Raw genomic sequence first — 21,884 nt, forward strand, 5'->3', positions numbered from 1 at the left:
AACCATCCTTCTGCCTCACTTCAGACTCAGCATGTAACACTTGAAAAGCTGTTGAATTTATCTGAGGATTGGTCTCCCCATCTGTATCTTGAGCATATTAACACATCATCCAACTTGACTATGAAACATAAGTGAAATGAGCTGCATAGACTATCTGATACATAGGCCAACAGTTTACCACAGTAGAGAGATGCCATTTTCCCCTGCTCAGCATCCGTCCTTCTTTCTCCTTTGAGAAGCATCCCACCTACTCTGTGTTCCTTTGTAAGAAATCAGAGAGATACTTGTCCACTTTTCCACTACCTGGTAGCAAAGTTTTGCATAGGTAACCTTGTTGGAGCCCATGTGTTCATTGCATGCAAGACTCTGAATTAGAAGTGAATACACAAAGGCCAGTAGAGTTCTACAGATGTCAAAAGTGGAATTTTAGCATCCATAATTGGTAAATGGTAGTTTTTCTTAAAAAATGGACTGCTGACATTTGTGTCCTTGGCTCCAGGAAGCCCTGTTCTTTCCTGCCACCATTCATATCTGTTTTACTTAAGCATCTTTTGATCATATGTTCCCTTGATAAAACTCAGACACAGCTAGTTCTTTTGAAGATTTATAGCCACTTTCTGTAATTTACAGCTGAGAATAGTGATAGATAGACTCAACTCTCAGAGATTGCTAGTGCTGTAGTCCGACTAGTAGGGAACAGTCAATGAATCTACCCTGTAGTCTGGTTTATTCTAGGGGAATAAGATTGACAAAATATTCCATGCCATGTTTTTGTTTAATTATTGGTATTCTTTTTCAATGAGCTTCCATCAGGATAGACTTGGTTTCAGTATCCACCTGATCAGATTTCCTTCTTTTGCCTGGTGCTTCCCAGTATGCTTTAAGAAACACTGTTTAGGTTAGCACTTACCTTAATTCTGTGAGGTGGAATATCTCCCAATTACTTGTGTTTGGAGATGATGATTTTGTGCTCAGGTGACTGCCAAGGCTCCTGCAGTTTGTACTGAAGCTTAAATTAAATTCCAGGTTTCCTGATGCTAACATAGAACTTATCTCTTGTTATTCGTAGTGATAAATATGGGACTCTGCAGAACTGAATCCATAAGACTTATTTAATATGTTTGAAAACAACTATTCTCAGCATGTTGTTTTATAAAGGACCCTGTTTCATTAATACTATTAAACTGGAGTGTTGTCTAAAAGGCATTGCAGAGGTTGCTCCCAGCCTGACAGAACGACCACCTAAGATGAGCGTTTGGAGACTATTCCGCAGTGAATGACTCTGTCACGTTAGACAAACGGAATCACTAGGGAAATGCTTGCTGAAACTAATAAGGGACTGATAGCTCCCCCTCTTCCAACCATTAACCCTGCCTAAGGGGATTTGTTCTCTGAGCTCCGAATGAGTGAGTGACAGTCAGGGGAATAGAATGGAGACATTCAAAGAACAAGGCACTGCTAGATAATTTTTCTCATCATGACACGACTTTGTGACAGATGCAGTGTGGTTGTGTTTTTATCTTAATAATTTCCTGTGACATTCCACTCTGCAGAGAGAAAATGCCAATGGTACACACTCTTGTGGTATGCATGCTGGCTTGCAAAACCAGGTTAACTACATCTTAAGATTTCTGTGTCAGGGTAACTCCTGTTTGAATTGATCTGGGAAGAAATCCCCAGTGATGCTCTTGTTAATTCTGGCTAATCATTCTCCAGCAGGAGAAATGAAGGCAAGCATGTTCCCTTGGTGGAGCTTAGATCCTTAAATGCTTTTGACTTCAAGTACTAATGAGCTAACGGAAATCTTCCCTACACAGTTTAACCTACTGCTTCTTAAATGACACTCCTTGGGGTCTTTCTTTCACATTCAATCTCTGATAAGCTATTTTATAATTTCCTGATGACAGTTAAATTGAGTCTCACCGTTAGCACAGTTACCCAATTTGCTTCCAACATTTCTGCCTTAAGGAACTTCTGATGTTGTGGTTGTGGGGATGACACCTCCGGCATTCCCTTGGGGGAGTCAAGAAAATGAGATGGTTGATTTTCAAAGCAGAAAAGGGAAAGTGTGGGAAATCACTATTGTTTTAAATATGTATCTCTAAATATAGGGACTCTTTCCCAGGCTTTTATATGGTTAATGAAAAGTCAGGCAGCAGGTGACATTTACCCTGCTAAACGGTGATGATTAAGAAGGAAAAGGTTATACCCTGCTTTTTTTTCCCCCACTGAGGCTTTTGTATGAGGGTCAACACAAATGTCTGCACAAAAAGAATTGCCTGTTTGTGAACAAGCGAGCCCAGCTCTGGTATTGTTGCGATTGCTCTTGATGACGGTAATTACTTTGTGTTCCCCTGAGTATTCAGCCTTCTAGCCTGCAGACCCAGCTCCCTCCTGGACACTCGCCAGCAGCCCATAATTAAAGTGTTTTCTGGAGGGAGCATCTCCATGTACTATCCATTGTAGATGATGTCCTTGGAGTCTGGCCGTAGTAATTGAAAAGAAATGAGACCTTCCCAATTTGTCTCTCTTTTTGCAGCCCCCACCTTACCCTTTGCCTAGGACAAAACCATTGTGAAATGACACAGAAAAATAAAAGGTTGCATTTCTGCAAATTAGACAGCTCAAGCATCAAGCACAATACATGTCCTCCCACCCCCAGGATAGATACTTCAAGTGTAACCTTCCCATTACAATTATTCTTGCATGATTAAATAGAAATTGTCCTAGGTTACACTCTTTGTTGATCTATTAAGCATTTCAATGAGACATTAGACTCTATCGAAGCATTTCTGGAGAGTCAAATTTTGAATTAGGCATGTCTTTTAGGATTACCTTTATTGAGAATTGACTGTAGACTATTGATTCTAACTAAACATTATCAGCATTTTCTTGTATATATTATCTCATTTGATTTAGATGGTAATTTTGTTATATTGTTTTATGAATCTAATTTTTAATTATAAAAAATTTTCAACTCAGAGAAGTTAAAGAGCTTTCCTTAAGGCCTCCCAGTTCTCTGTAGAATTGAGCCCAAAATCCAGATTTTTCACAGGGGATACCTTACACTGCCTTGGTTCAGAGGGAGGTGCTTGGACCTACCTCAACTAAATGTACCAGGCTCTGCTGACTCCCCATGGGAGTCCTTGCCTTGGAGGAGGTGGCAATGGGAATGGGAGGTGGGCTGGGGGGGAAGGCTGTGGGGGGAAGCAGGAGGAGGGAGGAGGGAGGAGGGGGCATCTGTGGTTGTTATGTCAAAGGAATCAGAATGGAACTCTTATGGTCATTCTATGAGGCTATGCATTAAGGTTAATGTACTGAGTGTGTATCTTGATTTTCACAAAATTTCTGCAAGTGTACCTCCAGCTGATAAGATAACAGGATGGAAAAATCATTATGCTTTTCTTCAGAAGGCAGCGTTTTGATTGAATTGTACTCTCTTCTTCTAAGTAGCTCAAATACATAGAGGGAGAATAATTATGTTACCAAAGCCCATTCTCGACAATGTAACCCATACGTACAGCTTGGGAGAGAATTAAAGAGGTTTGTTGGCTTGTGTTTCATAGTAAACGTGGGAAAAGAGATCAGTGTTTACTTAATGGAAGCCTTAATTCAAATTTCTAATTGGGGATAACGAACAGAGGAGAATGCCCCAAATGCTTGAAAATCGTAAACAGTGCAGTGTTCTCTTAATGATCAAGTGCTGATTGTGTTAGTGCTAAATGGCAGATGTCCAAACACTGCTGGGAGCACACAGAGCCTTCCTGGTGCTTCTGAGCCGCTGGCCAGAGGACTCTGTGTGTGCGTGTGTGGGAATGCTGGGGGGTTCGGGTTCTTGCTAGATGAGTTTCAGGGTTGCCAGCCATTTGAAGAACCGCCTGTCAAAGAATTACAATAAAGGAAAAATTATGAGCTATCTTAATTTAAAGCATTATCTTAAAAACTTAGTATGAGAAAAAAAAAGTATGATTCATGTTTAAAACAGCAGCCTCTAGGGACTTAGCCAGTAGTACTACAGATGATGGAGGTTATTCTTGGAGCCTGCATGGGTTGACCTTGGAGTTTTTCACTTAATGCATTTGCAAAATCTTTGTCCATAGGGTACAACTTGGTTTGGGGGAAAATAGTATTATTTAGAATCAGCTCATGTTCGGTGACTCATATTAGGAGATTAACGGCATCAATGTCATTATAAATCCGTAAGAGATGTGGTGAAATATGGAGAACCACTTTTTTGTGTGTGTGAGTTCTGTTCATTGTCTCTCGGAGCAGGTTCAGGGAGGGCTATGAAAATAATTTTGGAGGTGGAAACAATAAAGTATGATATTAAACACATTTAAAAATTATTTTCTCATTATAAAAATTATATATATATACATGTATAGAAATGATGTAATACATACCCCCATCATATATATATATATGTATATATATATATATATATATATATACATATATATATACACACACACACACACACACACACACACATAAGCACACATTTTGTTTCAACTTTGGGATATAGAAAAAGAAAATTACCTAGTAGCCTTCACCCACCTCTTGGTATATGTTCCAGTTACTGTCTTAGACATGTGGATATGCTTGAGGGAAAACAGGGCAGTGATTAAAAGTTTAGGTGGTAGAATAAACATATTTAGGGCCAACCATTAGCTTTATACCTTCTAAGTAGCTGTCTATTTTTTCCAAGCTACCCAAACTCTATAAGTTTCTGTTTACTCATCAATAAAATGGAATTAAGATTTATTTGAACCTTATCATGTTGCTCATTTACTTTTATGCACATTTATTTATTTACTTTTGTTTGTTCAACAAATGTTTGCTAGTCACTTATTCTGTGTGTGGCTTTTACGCCCCAGTGAGCATAAGGGGCCTGGAACACAGGGATGTACTAGGAAGGGAATGCAGGCAAAGCCCTCATCCATACTTTGGAGTATGTCATATCTGAGATTTTTGTATGAATCTCTATGATGTATTTACCATGAGGCAATGCTGAGAGAGGCAAAGAATGGATGCATGTGTTAGGGCTTACCTTACAAGAGGAGACTCATGAACTTGGGGGAGTCTAATCCTTTATAAAGGTTAGTAAACCTGCTTGACCTTTGTCCTGGATAAAGACATTACCTGCATTATACAGGACAATAAACAAACCTGACTTTTACTTTCTCCTGTGGTTATTTGCTATACAGCCATCCTTGAAGGCTAGTCCTCAGACAGGGAGCACAGTACCCTGCTTATCTAATGTGCTGAAATGCAAGAGACCCATGGAGAATTGTCTCTCAACAGTTGTCTAAAATACAAATGATTAGATTTTGATTAGCATTGCTGGATCTGAAGCTTGTGGGTGGAGCTGAGGAGTGCATGTTTCAGCAGGTGCCCATCGGATCCTGCTGTAGTTAAACTGTGTTTCTACTGTCTAGAGACTAGAATGAATCAGAGGACTGACTAGGGAACTTGGGGAGAAGTGGGTGGAGTCAGTGATGCTAGGGAAGTGCTTACAGTGACCAGATGAGGCTGTGCCTGGGTCTCTCTTCAGTGGAGATACTAGATGAAGGAAGATGGAGTGTGACCTAGACTGGTGATTTCAAAAAAAGTGAATTTATCTAGAAATCAGAACTCTGGGCTTCAGTGTTGCCTCTATGATGTGAACTTGAACAAATAACCCCATCTTGGAGACTTTGTAAAAACCTGGAAAAGTTTTTGTAATATTTTATCCTCAGATTCAAAATAAAGATTTTCTTTTGTGCCAACTCTAATCCCTGGATACAGAGGCTTTAGAGGGATTTGCAGGTGTAGGCTGTGGGTGCAGAATGGGATGTGATGATGGCCTAAGGCTGACATCTCTAATCCTTCCAAATGCTTTATTTTTCTTCTGAACAGAATAGCGCTTTTGGGTAGTTGCATATTTGTTAGCATTCTGTTCTCTGTGTTCTTAGCAGGGACCACCTCAGCACTAACTTTCTTTTACAACCTTAATTTCTCGCAGTTTTTGCCTTGTCTGGGTTATTATTTGTTATTGGGCAGCTGGGAGATATGGGGTGTTCGGATCCTTAGGCTGGGACTTTGCCCTAGTTCTCAGCCCAGACCAAAAATTTCTAGGGTACAATAAGTTGTTTACTTACATCTTTGAAGTTTTCTTTGTTCTAAAACCAAACGGATTTCTTAGTCCACCTGTGTTAAGAAGCAACTAGGGAAAAGAAGAAAATAATGACTATTGAAGAAGTTTCTTGGAAATCAGTTCAAAGCTTTTATCAAGTTGGACATGTTATTAACCACCACATGAGATCCTAAGAACAGCTTTGGAGCTCTTAGAATCTTGACTATTTTCTATATTTTAATTAAACATTTTTAATCAATTATGGATGTCATCAAAAGGGGAAAAAAACCATGTTTTGAATTGCAGCGATTTCTTTAAGGTGAATCTTTAATTCTAAGTGGGGCTAATACTTCAAAATAGAATTAAGTGATATTAGCAGATAATGATTTTGATCTGTTTCCAAGAAAAACTAATTTATAGCAACAGATTTATTACAGTCCTAATTAGTTATTGCACCAGTGAGCAGAGTATTCAGGAAGACAGAGAGAAAAAAAGCCAACAGCATTGCCCGTGATGAGGGGAGAAGACAAGAGGAGACAGAGTGTGCAGAGGAGATGAAAGACCAAAGCAATATAAAGGCAAGGAGGGAAGTGAAATGGAAGTTCAGTTCACTGCTTGAACCTTCCTGAATGTGACCTATTGGAACACACAGAATGAGTTGCTACTCCTGCCTGAGTGAGAAGTGCCTGAGTGTGCACCATGGGCACCCAAGACAGTGCTGTGGTCTCCATAGCACTCATTCTTGCCTGGCTTCCTGAGGGTGGGAATGCTGACTGGCAGAGGGCACTTCTACAGATTCTTGTCTTTGGTGGAAATAGTTACTGCAGCCGGGCGTGGTAGCACATGCTTTTAATCCTACACTTGAAAGGCAGGATCTCTGTGAGTTCAAGGTTAGCCTGGTCTGTGCAGCAAGTTCCAGCCCAGCTAGGTGTACATAGGGAGACCTTATTTTAATAAACAAACAAACAAACAAATATAGGTTTTTAAGACTCTGTTTAGAAGTATAGTGTCTACTTCCAAGCTCATCTGTATTGTGGAATAATCAGTTAATACATTGTGAAGATATGTTACTCTGATTTGTTTAATAAAAAGCTGAATGGCCAATGGCTAAGCAGGATATTTGAGGCAGAGAGGATGATGGGAAGAAGAAGGCTGAGTCATCTCATCAGCCAGACATGGAGGAAGCAGGAAAGGAGCATGGGCAGTGCAGAGTAAAGGTAACAAAGCTATGCGGCAGAAAGTGAATTAATAGAAATGGGTTAATTTAAGTTATAAGAGCTAGTTAGAAACAAGCCAACGCTATTGTCTGAGCTTTTATAATTAATAATAAATCTCCATGTCATGATTTGGGAGTTGGCTGGCGGGACAGAGAAAGACTTGCTACATATGGCACCCAACATGGGGTGACAGATGAAGCCTTTATCTAATTATTCTTTATCAATGAAAACTCAGGAGTCAGATATTGGGGTAAGAAACTCAATGATCAGAGAAGCAATGGAAAAGTGACCAGTGACCTGGCAGCAGAGGATCTGCTACACATCTGTCACCCATGACTTCTGAGAAATTGGTGTTTCAGAAGTATAAGAAGAAGGTCTGATCCCATCGAGACTTGGAAAAGTTCTGACATATCGGGAGATGAAATAGTAAAGCTTTGACAACATTCTTGGAGTTCTCATCTGTAAAATGCTGACAATGATAAAATAGTGTGGAGATCTGTGGAGAAATAATGTAATGTAAATAAAATGCTTAACAGAATGTCTGCAAAGCACCACAGTAAGTTTAAAATTGCCTTTATCTGAAAACTTACCTATATGTTGTCAGCTTTTATTTCACTGTCAGAGACAAGACAGGAAGTTCTAGCTGTTAGCGTTCTAGATTAGAAGAAGCCTGTGAACCAGTGATGGTCAGCAGGGGCTAAATTAGTCAGGTCTTGGGAACAAAAATAGGCAGAGACCAGATTTTCCTGACACTGAACTACCATCATATCAATACTAATAGCTACCATGTATCTATTGTCATTTTTTTCCAATGCTCACATTCATCCTTCAAAATCAAGGACATGATCTTCCAGTTTTAGCCAATGAGAGTAAACACTCAGAACATTTATATCACAATTAAGAACCCAAATTCTTACTCTAAGGCTTGTGGTCTTTCTATTCCATCCACACTTCAAGTGAATGATCTCCAAGCCACTGTAAATATTGCTTGATTCTGGCTTCTTTTCTATTCTTTTTCTTTTATATTTATTAAGATTAGGATGTTTTGGTCCCAGAGAAAAATCCAGAAGTCTGTTCCTCATCCTTTTCCTCTCAGTTACTTTTTTATTTCCTAGTCATGGTTTTAAGTTTTTGCTATTGATGAATCTTATAGGGTTTATGAACTCTGAGTGTATCAGTTAGTTACTATGTATAGCGAGTGAATCCCCCAAAACAGCTATTTATTATTTATTCATTTTATATTTATTATTACTATGGGTCAGCTGGTGGTTGATTGGTCTAGGCTGGGTTTAAGTGCAGCTGCCTTTATTAACTGTGTCTTTCATCTTCCTGCTAGAACCACCAGGCAAGCTCAAGCATGCTGATGGTATGGCAATTGTAGAGGTATAGAAAGTGAATGGAAGTAACTACAATTTCATTTCTATCCAGTTTTGTTTGATTGAAGAAAACCAAGTGGTTGAGTTCAATGTCAAGGAGTGGAGATGAGACCATTTCTTCCACTGGAATGGCACTACTACTGTATTGCAAAAACATGGAAATATCATGGGATGGTGTGGGGACATTGAGCACTTTATCTCAGAGATGTGTCAAACATGTAATCATTTTGAGATCTACTGTTGACTAGTAGTTTCTCTTCCTCTCTCTGACTTTGACTTAAGGATGAGTTAGCATTCTTCTGATTCCTAAAAATGGGAACTGGATACCTCTCTTGGGCCTGTTGACACCCAGTATTGAGTTTTCATGTATCTAATTCTGTTCTCTCCCAAGTGAGTTTGTCTCATGGAAAGAACAGCCTGCTGATGCTTACGTCACCAAGTGGTATGTAACTATGAAGTAGATGAGAACTTTGTTATTGTTATGTTTTCCATGAACATCCCCAAGTCTTCCTTATGGCATTCTATTTAGTTTAGTAAATTCAGATACAACCAGAGTGAGTGTATTCATGGTAGAACCCAGTATTCTTGTGTTGTAACTCTATAAACTTACCTGGTATTATGGTATTTCTGCTGAAATTTCAAGATACCATATTTTTGGCTGTTATCAGGAGACTCTCAGGCAGGAAATAATTTGGCTAGGTACTTGAAGGGCTTTAGAACTGAACTTATCTGCTTTCCCTGGCCATAGAACCTGATTGTTACACAGAATAAGTGAGCATGCATAGAACAGATTGGAATGGATTACATGAATGGAATTCTATAGCTTCTTTGCAGCATTTTGCCCTTTGAAGGAAAGAATATGAAACTCTGTCATCTATCTAGTTCTTGGAAACTGGATTCAGTACCATGGAATCAATATCATAATATCTCTTAAGCCATTTGTAACATTTTCAATCCACATTATTTTGCAATTTTCTCCATTTCTGAAACAGTGTTACCTTAGAATCCCCTTTTTCTTTCCTTCTTAAATAAATACTGCACTATTCCAAGCTCTGGATCTTTGGATATTTAGTCTTTCTACAGTCCAATTAAAAATGACTACTGACAGGAGGCAAAGGTGATGTCAGGTGGCTATGAGATATCCTTCCTACAGGGAATGATGCAGAGGAGGAATTGATAAATATTTTGTATTAGTTACTTCCCTCATTTCTGTGAGAGGATGCCTTAGATAAATAACTTACAAAGCCAAACACCAGGAAGAGCTCCAGGAGTCCAGCCAAAGAGAGAGAAGAGGGATTCTATGAGCAAGATCATCAAGATCATGATGGGGAAACCTGCAGAGACAACCAAACCAAACTAGTGGAATTCATGAAAGTTGGATCAATGGCTGTGGAGCCTGCATGGGACTGGACTAGGCCCTCTACATGGTGAGACAGTTGTGAAGCTTGATCTGCTTGGGGGTACACTCTGGCAGTAGGATCAGAATCCTTCCCTGGTGCATGAGCAGGCTTTGTGGGGCCTACTACCTATGATGGGACACCTCATGCAGCCTTGAGGCAGGGGGAGGGGCTTGGACTTGCCTCTACTGGATGTGCCTCACCATAGGAGGCCTTGCCTTCTTGTGGAGAGGAGTGGAGGGTGGGTTGAGAGGGGGAGGCTGGGGGGCAGGAGAAGGGAAGAGGGGGATCTTTGATTGATGTGTAAAATGAATGAAAAAATTTTCCTAATAAAAAATAAATAACCATGGGTGGAGAGGGGACTTACAAAGAGGATTTATTTTGCTTCTTAGTTTTAAAGGGCTCATTGCATTCTTGCTTTGATTCCTTCACTTAAATAAGACAATGTTGTAGCTGGAGAATTTCTCTCCAGCTCCCGCAACCAAGTCCCGCCAGTCCCAGAGCCCACTTATAAAATAAACACACAGACTCTTACATTATTTAAACTGCTTGGCCATTAGCTCAGGCCTGTTATTGTCTAGCTCTTACTCTTATATTTAGCCCATTTCTATTAATCTTTACTTTGCCACATGGCTCATGGCTTACCGGTACCTTACATCTTTCTTGTCCTGGCGGCGGCTCCAGCCAGTCTCCCTCTTCCCTTCCTGTTCCCTCAATTTTCTTCTCTGTTAGTCCCGCCTATATTTCCTGTCTGGCTATTGGCCAATCAGAGTTTATTTATATATAGCGATATCCACAGCACAATGTAGCAGTGGAAATACATTTACCTCACAGTAGATTGGAAATGCGTGTGTGTGTGTGCGCGCACACACACACACACACGGACTGGAAGTGAAGAGAGAGAGAGAGAGAGAGAGAGAGAGAGAGAGAGAGAGAGAGAGAGGAAGGAAGGAAGGAAGGAAGGAAGAGAGCAGAGAGGAAGAGAGTGAACAGAGAGGAAGAGAGAGAGAGAGAGAGAGACCATGAGGAAAAGAAAGCAGAGAGAAAGGGAGGGAGAGAGAGAGAACGAACTTGTGCCAGGACAAGATAACCTCAAAGTGATATTCCTCTGGCTTGATCTTACCTTCAGAAGTTTCCAGAACCAGCCAAATGAGTACCAGTATCTAGGGAGCAAATAATCTATGAGCTCGTAGAGGACATATACTCAAACCATAACATTCTAAGTCAGATTAGCCTTTTCTGGCACCAGCTTAAAGGCAGACAATACAGGAAAAGAAGTTTTCCTGTATTTCAACATCTCCTGCAATCATGTGGCCTAGTCTAAAGTCTTAATATTGTTATTTTCACCTGTCTTTTCCAGTTCATTTCAGAAGTTTTACCTTGTACTTCTGTCTTAAATATTGTTTTAAATATCAGTTAACTTAATCTTATTTTCATCTAAATTAACCACTGCATATAATTTTGTAGGGTTAGCTGAGTAATTTGTTAAACAAATAATTATTGTATACTTAATATGTGAAAGATTGTCCTTTGTGCTGTACACAACCAAAGTATCTTTCTAATAGTCAGGTATTATGTGGTTTACATGAATTGAAATTCTAAGATCAAGCCTTCAAAACCAACAGATTCCTGAAGATAAAGGGAAGAAATTTACTCTCACAGAAGGCTTACTTTGAGTGTGTGCCTAATACGCTGGGTTTTCTAGTAACACTTTTTCATTAATCTTGCATTAACAAACAATGGACATCATAATTCCAATGTAAAAGAATTGAAACTTAAGCACTATGATGTTAATGTTCCTCTATATGAAGGTAATGAGTGGCAGAGCAAGATTTAAACTCAAGTCTTTTGAGTTCTAGAGTTTTCTTTTCTCCCCAGGATAAATTGCCTCTGAAATTGGGGCAGTGATATTGTCTAGAATTAGTTAATGGGTAAGTGTTCCTATCGCCTATCTCTATCACTTTCATAATCTTCTTATAAATTACTCCATGAGAAACTTGCTTTTCACAGTCAATGAATAACTGGGTGGTTATTTGCATAATTTGTTAATTATTATGGCAATGTTAAAATGCAAGAAAAGCTTCATGATAAGATGAAGAGTCCTACTGATTGTGGATTGATCATTAAAGCTGCCAACACTGATTTCAGACCAGTTATAGTGGGAAAGAAATGCTTATCACAGGCTGAGTTAACAATTGACTGGCTTGCACCTGTATCGCTGTCTTCCACTCAAGAAAGGTGAACATTCTGGAAGGATGTTTGGAACAGTCATATTATTTTCATTTAGAGTCAGACATTCTCTTGTCCTTGCAGAGACTCACCTCATGGCCTCAGAGGGCTCTCTGCTTCTGTGAGCTCCTATCCCCATGTGGTATATGTCAACTTTCTATTTCTAGTGGGTATTCACTGATGAGAGATGATTAAGAGGAGGCACAGTGAGATGATGGGAAATCACAGAGCCATAGAGCCAGACAGACATAGGTTTGGATCCTGGCTCACCATCTTAACGTTTATGCAGAGATAGATTGGTTATTTCACCCCTCTGGAGAAAAGAGTTTCCAGATTTGTATAGCTACCAACAATAAAAAGTGACAAAAATCTACCTTATAGACTTCTGTAGGGACCAAGTGAGGTAAGTATGTAGAAAAATTCAGTGCAGTGATACAGTCAATATAGGTGCAAAGACAGAGGCTAAAGGGTTCTTGAAGATTCTTTGTACATCATTGCTGTGGGATGTTCTGTATGGCAAATGTGTTGCTCTGATTGGTCAATAAATAAAACACTGATTGGCCATTGGCTAGGCAGGAAGTATAGGTGGGACAAGGAGGAGAATAAAGCTGGGAAGTGGAAGGCTGAGTTAGAGAGACACTGCCAGCCGCCATGATGACAAACAGCATGTGAAGATGCTGGTAAGCCATGTGGCAAGGTATAGATTTATAGAAATGGATTAATTTAAGCTGTAAGAACAGTTAGCAAAAAGCCTGCCACGGCCATACAGTTTGTAAGCAATATAAGTCTCTGTGTTTACTTGGTCGGGTCTGAGCGGCTGTGGGACAGGCAGGTGAGAGAGATTTGCCCTGACCGTGGGCCAGGCAGGAAAACTCTAGCTACACATCATGGTCAGTGCTGTGCAGTGAATATACTTTCCAACAATAGTCACCCTACTGAAGCCCTTAGTATAACTATCTAGTGCAAAGAAAATGTCATTTAAAAGGTATCCATTATTATGGAACTCCATTCTGTGTGCTTGTGCTGGAAAGACCCCTCCCACTAAAAGTAGTTGACCTTATTTGGTAACCCATTTAACTACAGTTTGTTTTCTCCTCATCGGACACTGCTTCTTCAGTCTTTCTTTGATCCATCTCCATTTTTGATATAGTAACCTGTAAGTTCTGATGTGAATTCTTGAGATGCTTTTCTAGATTCTGCTTGCTTGTAAGAGGGAATTAGAGGGATCTAATGGAAAACATGAACTCTGTATAGGAAGCAGGGGCTGCTCTTGGAAGTGAGAGGGTTTCAGAAAGCTGGCATTTGAGCACAGAAACGTGGTTTTCGTGGACCTGTGCTTCACAATAGTAGGAGTACAAAACACCCTTTGAAAGTGATTACAAAAATTGCTCAAAAATCAGTAGAACTAAGTGCTCAGGGGATTTGCTGATTATTTAGAAAATGTTTACGAGAAGCACAATTTATAATTAGATTGGCAGCCATTAATCCAAATTAATGCTGAAGTTCAGGTCCAACCAGATTCCATTGTTATTTGTGGTGAGACCAGCTACAGACCTTAAGCTACATTGATTTTTTTTTTAAGTACTTGAAATTGTAGCTGCCACGATCTGTGCAGGGGTGGTAGGGGAATGAAGAAGGGCCAGTCACATAGACACATGTGCCAAAAAGTGGTGGTCAAGTGGGCTGTGTACATGCTGATGGAATAGCACTTACTATTCCAACAACCCAGAACCTCAGCATGAGGGAAGAAAGTTAGCTAGTCTTGGTAGGAGGTCTCTGTAGCTGAGAAGTCTCAGGCTCTAAGCATCCAGGAGGAGAAAGCTGCAGTTGCTAGTCCCTATAGACACTTGTCAATCATTTATAAATACCTGCTCTTGTACCCACTGCCAACATTCACAATCATACCAGAGGAAGGTTTTGTCATCCCCTGAGCCTGATGTGTTGGGGAGCTTTTCCAACTCCCCATATATCTGAGACATTGATCCTTGACATGGCTGTGCCCGTTTCACTCAGGACTTCACCCACTCTACACACTACTCACTCAAGCTTTTCTAGCCTCCCCACGCTTAGCTGCCTTTTCATTGTATTGATCTGCACTCACATTAAAAGGCAACGTCTTACCTACGCTAGTAGATGTTCCAGTCATTCCTTTCTTTCCAAAGTGCATGAGGAGACAAGGCAGGGAAGGAAAAAGATGAGGGAATTATATCCACAGGAGAAACTGTAAAAGCGGTGAGTTTTTTTCCTTTGTTGGTGGTGAGTTGTTTTTGAAATGGTTTTCTGGTAGGTTGGAATTCTGCAGCCTAAGAGAAGGGGAATGGGTGAAAATGAAAGGATATCTGTGAGGAATATGAATATCTGTGCCGTGAAGACTAAACAAATATACACAGAGCTTGGCATATTTGCTTAATTTTCATGACACTCCACAAAGCTGAGGTTATTGTTCTTATACAGCTAGGAGCAGTTAGGCTCAGAGAAGATAATCAGTTGTTTAGTATTATCTTTAATACCTGAAGAATTTAGATTCCAAACCATGTTTTCAGACCTCAAACATTTTTAGGAAAAGGCCACAGTTCATATATTAGGCTTTGTAGGGAATATGGTATTTACTATAATTATACAATATGCCAGCACGGAACAAAAACAGTCACTAATTATGTGTGAAGGATTGTGTTCTAATAGGACTTTACTGTATGAAAAAACCAGGCAGCTATTGGGATTTGGCTTGTCAGCCTAATTTCTAACTTCTGTTTTAAATCCCCAGTCTTATAACAAACATTCCTCCCGTGAAGAGAAAAGATCCAGATAAGGGCAGAGCTCAGAGCTGGAAAGTCAGCTTTGTAAAGGGTATGATAAACACACCTCAATTGTTTTCAGATGTTAGGGCAAAAGGCTATTTTATATACAATTGTACGACTGTGTCAGTCAAGTGACTGTATCAGTCCTCCAAAAAGTCATTTTAAAGCACATTCTCATCAAGCATTCTAGTCACTACATCTGAGCACTAAAGGCTGTGTCAGAATAATCCCTGACACACACAAACTGCTACAGTCTCCAGCTGAGAGCCTGGTTCCTTCTCCTCCTCTTCTCTTCTCTTCTCTTCTCTTCTCTTCTCTTCTCTTCTCTTCTCTTCTCTTCTCTTCTCTTCTCTTCTCTTCTCTTCTCTTCTCTTCTCTTCTCTTCTCTCCTCACTTTTGCTGCCATGCTGGAATTCTCATACGTAACCCAGACCATCATATTTTTGGAACAACTACAACACTGTAGTGCTGGGCAGATAACACCTACTTTTAAGATTATGTTATTTTTTTCTACTGAAGATATTAGAATGATACATTTCTATGTTTATTGATTGGTTGTGTGTGTGTGTGTGTGTGTGTGTGTGTGTGTGTGTGTGTGCGCGCACGCGCATCCCACAGTACCTATGTACAGGTTAGAGGACAGCTTATGGGAGTCAGTTCTCTCCTTCTATCATGTGACTTCAGGAGATCAAATTTATGTCATCAGACTTAGAGGTAAGCGTTCTTACCTACCGAGCCTCCTCACTGTCCCTCTTCAAAGATAGGCTTCTAAAAGAAAATTCCTAGACTATTTATGTATTGATTTAGTTTTGCTGCATGTTATACAGATAAACCTTGGGACTATCCAAACCAAATGGGAACTAGAAATATGGGAAAAAACTCTTACTTCCAAAAATAAGTGCGTATGTTTGAAAAACATGAAAACAAAAAACCAAAAGATCCACCTTATCTTGTTGACTCTAACTATATTTCATAGACAATCACCTATTTGTTCTCCTATAAGAAGGTATCAGATAGTAAGAAACTGCACAGTACAATAAATAAATGGAACAGTGTAGCTAAGGAATAGCAAAGACCAGAATCAGGATTCAGGTCAGCTGGTTTAGTATTCTGGCTCAACAATCTTATTTCAGAAGTCAGACTCCAGATGATGAAAGTCCAAATTGATGCCATAGTTATAATAGTGTCAATAAAGGGATGGAGGTGAGAAATATTTGTAGTGTTGATACAATATAGTATATTAAAGTTCACTGTAAATGATTGATGATGGTGATGTAGATTTAACAGAAATTGCTTAACTTAAAGAAATGGAGAAGAATTCTCAGGTACTTCTTGTTGTATATTGGGTTCCAATCTATGGAGATTAGTTCTGTTAGTCATCTCAAATTAAAGCTTCATTATATCTAAGCCCTTTGACTTATAATTCTATAGACCCCTGCCCCACTCTTATTAATACCATTGTGCATTCTCCTAATCATGGGAATGATGAGTTTTTCATAAGAAGGTTTATTTACAAGGCAACCAGGAATGGAAACTGGAGAGCAAATTTCAAATCTGTCTCTCCAAGGATAGAGTTTGTTTATAATTATGGGGTTATGAAAGCAGGGTGGTATCATGTGCGTGTGCGAGAAAGAGAGAAAGAGAGAGAGAGAGAGAGAGAGAGAGAGAGAGAGAGAGAGAGAGAGAGAGAGAGAGAGACAGAGAGAGATAGAGATCAAACTTCATGCTCTACACAGGAAACATATTTAGAAAATAATGACGTTAGCATGATCCATGGGTAAAATTCCTTTCTTTCTTTCTTTCTTTTCTTTTTCTTTTTTTTTTTTTTTTTTTTGGTTTTTCGAGACAGGGTTTCTCTGTGTAGCTTTGTGCCTCTCTTGGAACTCACTTGGTAGCCCAGGCTGGCCTCGAACTCACAGAGATCCGCCTGGCTCTGCCTCCTGAGTGCTGGGATTAAAGGTGTGCGCCACCACCGCCCGGCAAATTTTGGCCCTTTCTTATCAAAACATCACTCATTTGTTAATTATGTAGAACAAACTGAAAGGGTAGGGGACTTTACCCTGTTTAGTGAGAGGAGAGTTTCTTCAATTTTGAAGAAAACAAAACAGAAACAAAACAAACAAAAACGTTATGAGCCCATTGGTACTGTGGTCGTGTGTCAGAATTATTACCTATGGCAAAGTTGGTGGGAGTCTAAAGTATTAATTTAGGTCAGAAATTTCTAAACTCAATGATGAAGCAAAGATGAAGAAAGTCAAGCTGGAGGACTGGTTTTCTCTGTTTGTCTCCCATTGCAAGCCTGGACTCAATCATGAAGCAGACACCAAGATGAAAGCAGGAACTTGAAGAAGCATGTGCAGAGCTCTGCTTCCTCTCTCGCTTCCTCAGTTTGCCATGAGGATATGACATGGTTGACCTGTGAGACAGTGTGACACAGGGAATAGAGCTGAGTTTTCCGAGTTGTCTTAGCTGAGTTTACAAATGTGAGAGACATTTCATTTGAGAACTTCTTCTCTGGCCTGCAGTTGGCTGCAAACATGTGAGTGAACCCCATCAGCAGTGGAACTTTCCAATTGACTCATGGGCTCGTGAGACTTAAAAAATGTTTACTATACGCTAATTACTTAAAGTATTTACATAATAATAAATTATTTATAATATTTAATATAATAAATGTAGGTATCACATTGTCATGTATTGATATATTCACAACTTGCAGATCAGAACTCTCTCCTTTTCAATATCAAGAATTAAAATTAATTTGGCCAATTCTCTTGATTCTTTTCTCCTCCCTAACAAAAGCACAAGTTTTTTTTTTTTTTTTTTGTTTTGTTTTGTTTTGTTTTGTTTTGTTTTGTTTTGTTTTCCGAGACAGGGTTTCTCTGTGTAGCTTTGCGCCTTTCCTGGAACTCACTTGGTAGACCAGGCTGGCCTCGAACTCACAGAGATCCGCCTGGCTCTGCCTCCCGAGTGCTGGGATTAAAGGCGTGCGCCACCACCGCCCGGCCAAAAGCACAAGTTTTACTCATATCTCAGAAGGAAGCTAAAGTTATTGAAAAAGGATAGTTTTTACTTATGCCAGTTGTTAACACAAACTATTATTATTAGTAGTAGTAGTAGTATTTTAATTAAGGTATTCTGGAAATAGTCTCAGAGACCACCTGGTAATCATCAGTTGGAGAGCAAGGTGGTCTGTGGGCTGTGGTATTAATGCTTATTTATTGTGTGAGAGCATCTCTGGTTTGGTTTCTGGCATTATTAAATTATTTGTTTATAATATTTAATAAATGTAGGCATTGTCTAGCCTGCAGCCAGCCAGAGGCAGTCCCAGCCTTTCCATTTTCTAGGGTGTGGTTTTCATTTGGGCCTGTCCCAAGTGGCAATGAGGGTGGTTGGTGGTTCCTGGGTCCCATCTATTTCACAAAGTGGTCTGCAGTCTACAGGAGTCTGAGAGCACTTTTCCCCATGAGGACCTGGGCTGCTGAGCTGAGAGCCTTTGCACAGCTATGATTGCCTCATAATGGGCTGAATTTTCTGTCCATCAGACAAACACAAATAGTGCTTGTGGTAAGTGAGAAAGGCCAGGAGGAGGTAACTTCTGCAAGGGTAAACCAGCTGCGAGGGTGAATGCCAAATACTCTCTTGTTGAAGAAAGAAACCAGAGCAGTGGAAGGGAGGAGGCTGGAGTTGCTGTTGAAAGCTGAATGTGAAATTTCCTAGTTAAACCTGAACACATTCTTACAAGGTTCTCTTGCTTATTTAGTTCAGCATGAATTATCCTTTTTCAATAACTTTAGCTTCCTTCTGAGATATGAGTAAAACTTGTGCTTTTGTTAGGGAGGAGAAAAGAATCAAGAGAATTAGCCAAATTAATTTTAATTCTTGATATTGAAAAGGAGAGAGTTCTGATCTGCAAGTTGTGAATATATCAATACATGACAATGTGATACCTACATTTATTATATTAACAATTCTTTACAACTGAATTCAGTAGATACTTCTGTGACTACTTTCAGTAGTCAAGAGATAGGCTTGAACTCAGAGCTGAGTGTGAGATAACCTTTGCCTTTAAGAGAACTTCAGCTAGATGCTGAGGAGATGAGTCAGCAGGTGAGACTGCTTACTGCTCCTGAAGTGATGTGAATTAAGTTCCCATCACCCACATTGGGAAGCTCACAACTGTGTGTAAGTCTAGCTCCAGCGGACCTGATGTGCTCTTCTGTACTCTGCAGGCACTTGTGCTCACACAAGCACATACAGACAGACAGACACACACACACACCTACCCATAACTCAAAGTAAATACATTTCATATGGAAATAATCACATGTAAAGTCAGTGCAGAGACTTATAACTGCTCAGTGTTCTGAGAACAAGTGACTGTTGAGGGTTCAGCCCTAAATGTGACATCTCTACCACGCCTCTAAAGCTCAGGGAAAAAATCTATGAAGAGGAAGTGGAAAAATGTAAGAGCTTGAGTATAGGAAGGATGCTATGAAGTGCTGTCCTCTGGACATGAAATGATTGTTGTACCCATGAACTCAGTACCAGTGGCTACCTGCATAAGACCTGTACAATATTTCGCCCATCCATGTTAATATTCTATCATGGATGGAGGTGAGTAGTGATCATAATGTCCCACCCCTCCAAGAGAAACTAGAGTCAGTTAAAAAGTTATGAGAAAGAAGTCATATTCCTGAATGGTGTGGTGGCTGTAAATTGCTCCAAGTCAAGCAAATAACCCATATTCATACTCACATAAAATAAAAACATGAAGGCAGGATGAGGCTCAGGAAAAAGAAGGGATTTGGTGGCAGGAGAAGGAAACAAGAGAGCATAGCAGAGGGGATTAAAGAGCAGTGTGTGTGTGTGTGTGTGTGTGTGTGTGTGTGTGTGTGTGTGTGTGTTAAAACTGTAAAAGAATAAAACATTTCCTATCACACACACACACACACACACACACACACACACACATACACACACACACACACACACACTCAAAAAATAAAAACTTAGACTTGAGGTATGCCACTGAGTTTTCTTCATCTGTAAAGAGACAATCTTGTGTATCTTAGACTTATTTAGTTGCAATTAGTTTGCTTAAAGCTTTTAATTATTTTTATTTTTAGTGAGATGATATGGCAGCCTTAAGAAACCTATAGATCTATAAGAGAGACAGACCTAAACAAATAATCACAAATCAATGATTGCTAATAATTTTGAAAACATCCATATCCAATCCATATATTGAATCACTATATTCAGGGCATGTGGGATGTAGGGTAATGGAGGAGGAGAGAGTACAATGTATAGGCTGCCCAAAGGACCTATCTTAGGCTGTTTTCTTTTTAAATAGAAAGATGCTTGAGACTTTGTAAGGCACATACACAGTGTGTGCATATATGCACACAGCTCATGTGTTGGGTTGGCAGAAATGGAATGTTTCTGGGTAAGAGGATGAGATAATAAAGACTCTTTGGTGGAAGGGGAGATTGAACTGTAGCATATATAAGAAGAACAGTGTAGCAGGAGGAGAGTAAAAAGGCTGAAGAGACAGAATATGTGTGCAAGTCACAATTAAAATGTGGTTTTTGTTCTGAGACTATTTTGAAATGTTACAGCATTTGAATTGGGTTGGTACGGCTGGAGGCCAATGTGCTATTGGGTGGGGAGTGGTTTAGAAGAAGACAAAGAGAGAAATGTAGAAACCAGGAGTAAGTCGGTTGTGATCTTCCAGGAGAGAGGTGGTGTTGGACCCCTAAATATTGTGAAGTGAAATGTGGAGCAAGACAGTCTAGAAACAACTGTGGCAGCCACTAACCTTAAGACCATTCACCACTTCCACACTGTCAACATCATCCTTTCTTCTTTATCTTATGTAGCTCTCTATTTTGCCCAGACTGGCCATTCTGATCATCTGATCAAATGCTTCTTGAACCATTTTCTTTCCTTTGTTTCTGGGAAGCTGCCATTTCTTAGATTTCCCCCTAATGCACTGCATAGGCCACACCTTAGTTTTTCTTGTTGCTTCAAGACTTAGAGATTATTCCCTCTCCCTTAAGTCATTACCTTCCAAATGGTCATTTCCAGCCCGGCTTCCCCCTGACTTGTATATCCAGTTGATACACGCACTTAGATATCTAACAGTCTTTCAAAAGGAAAACTAATTCTACTCTGTGTCTTCCATGTGGTACAACTCCATTCTGGTTCCTTAGGGCAAGTGCTTGAAACCATCCTACTCCATTCTCACTGAAATGTGTGCCTGGTCTCTTAGCACATCCTGGAAACTTACTGTAGGTGGGTTGCCTTAATGAGCATAGCAAAGGGTATTTCTATATCCACTTCAGAGTGGCTTTTCAGCCTTTATTGCCTATTAAAATGTAGAGCCTATTTCTCCATTTTGAATAGGTGTTTATTTTGTGACTTACTTTGACATAAGAATGAAAAGCTGACTAGACAGGGGGACAGTGTTCAGGCAATCATATAAAAATAGAACTCTCACCTATAGCCTGTAGCAGTTAATCACAGAGTCAAATGATAATTGCTGTCACAATTAGCTCTCAAATGGTCAAGGTTTGATTAATAACTAACAATTTTTATTTTTTCCTAGCTCTTCCCAAATTTTTCCAGCTCTTCTTACTTCCAAATTAGAACCAAATAAAGAAAACTAACTACTTGGCCCTAAGCAATTGTCAGGGTTCATGGCTTCTAGGTGGCCCTCTTAGTGTCCTAGGCAGGCAGCTTCCAATCAT

The sequence above is a fragment of the Peromyscus eremicus genome, chromosome 10 (assembly GCF_949786415.1).
Source record: "Peromyscus eremicus chromosome 10, PerEre_H2_v1, whole genome shotgun sequence".
In the NCBI taxonomy this organism is placed as follows: domain Eukaryota; kingdom Metazoa; phylum Chordata; class Mammalia; order Rodentia; family Cricetidae; genus Peromyscus; species Peromyscus eremicus.